Source organism: Rhagoletis pomonella, unplaced genomic scaffold (assembly GCF_013731165.1).
Source record: "Rhagoletis pomonella isolate Grant_MI unplaced genomic scaffold, Rhpom_1.0 Rhpom_scaffold_00001, whole genome shotgun sequence".
NCBI classification, from domain to species: Eukaryota; Metazoa; Arthropoda; class Insecta; order Diptera; family Tephritidae; genus Rhagoletis; species Rhagoletis pomonella.
In genome coordinates this window covers 46,508,955-46,510,312 of record NW_023458555.1, presented here as the reverse complement: position 1 = coordinate 46,510,312, position 1,358 = coordinate 46,508,955, and the positions used below count along the sequence as shown (strand labels likewise).

Sequence of the window (1,358 nt, the reverse complement as noted above, 5' to 3'; positions counted from 1 at the left end):
TGTAAAAACGATTACAACAAAAAGTAGTTTGTAATTCCAAAAAAAAAAAAAATCAAAAAAAAAAACAGACTTTGAGCAGTAGCAAAACCCAACAAACAACCACAAAAATCACTCTCTCTTTCCATATGCAAAGTAAAAGCGGTTTGAAACGAGCTAACAGTTTACAAAAACAAACAAAAAACTTGGTCAGTAACGATAACAGCGAATGACCGAATAATTGTCGATAACTAAAGATCGGTGACCATTGTGGAAAAAAATTAAAAGTACTGAATATTAAAAAAAAAGAAAATTGTGAGTCACAATTGATTATCTAGTAATTTGTATATCTTTCATGCCACTAGCACTGATAAAAGGTTGACTTAAGTTATTTTGCTATGATTCAAATAGAGTTTTTTGATATTAATGCCGTGGAATTTTTAAGAGACATTGAAAATCATTATTCAAAATTAATATTAGTAAGGCGTCGTTGTTTAAATAACCCTGAAAATATATGTACACATGAAGCGAAATGCGCCAAGTGCACCAGGAAAAAAATTTTCTCTACCACGGTTTTTTGTCGAGCCCTTTTTCTTAGTCCCCAGTTTTTTTTTTAATTCTTATCTCATGTCACACTTATGACAGAGAATCAAAAATTGCTGACCTAATAGAATTGGTGGAAACTATAATTTCTTGCTACAATTTTTTGCATTTTTTAGACATTGTAGGCACCATTTTAGTTTTTTTTCTAAGTTTTCCAACGATATATAATTTGTATTGGGCTTGGCAAAAGGGGTACAAGATTTTCATAATAGAACGCACTCAGATCCGTCTTGCATTTCTGTCGACAATAACACAACCTTACAGAGAGGAAAAAATTGTCCGACTAGCGGCATTTATATATGCAATCTAATATAAAATTTCCCGCTGATTCCGAATATGAAGTTAAAATGTAAGAGAGTAGAACAGTTTTTAAGATATAGCCAAATTTCTGGTTTTTGAGATCTGAAAAAGTGCACTTAATTAAAAAAAATTTATAATTTTTTTATGAAGAATTTTCCGCTGAATCCGAATACAAAATCGGAATACAAAAAAGAAAAAAAAAATTGTTGACATATAGCCAAATTTCGCGTTTTTGAGATCTGAAAAAAATGCAGACGATTTAACGATGGGCTTTATATGAGCTTTATAACGAATATAGACATAGTGCGGGGAAGTCAAATTCAGCGGCTCCGCTGGCTTGACACAGAAGAGAAATGACTGGGGTGCTGGTGCGGTTTTGGACTCGGCCAAAATCGCTTAGGCGGTTACAGCGCCAATAAAGAATATGAAGAGAAAGGCTATTAAATTTGCTATCAACTGCTTCAACAAGATTATCTAAC

General features: G+C 32.5%; 1 protein-coding gene across 1 annotated transcript in view; it reads right to left on the bottom strand.

Annotated features, from left to right (window-relative positions):
• LOC118745053 overlaps nucleotides 1-1,358 on the bottom strand; it is a 77,137-nt gene that overhangs the window by 58,696 nt on the left and 17,083 nt on the right. The gene's annotated exons all lie outside the window — the stretch shown is intronic.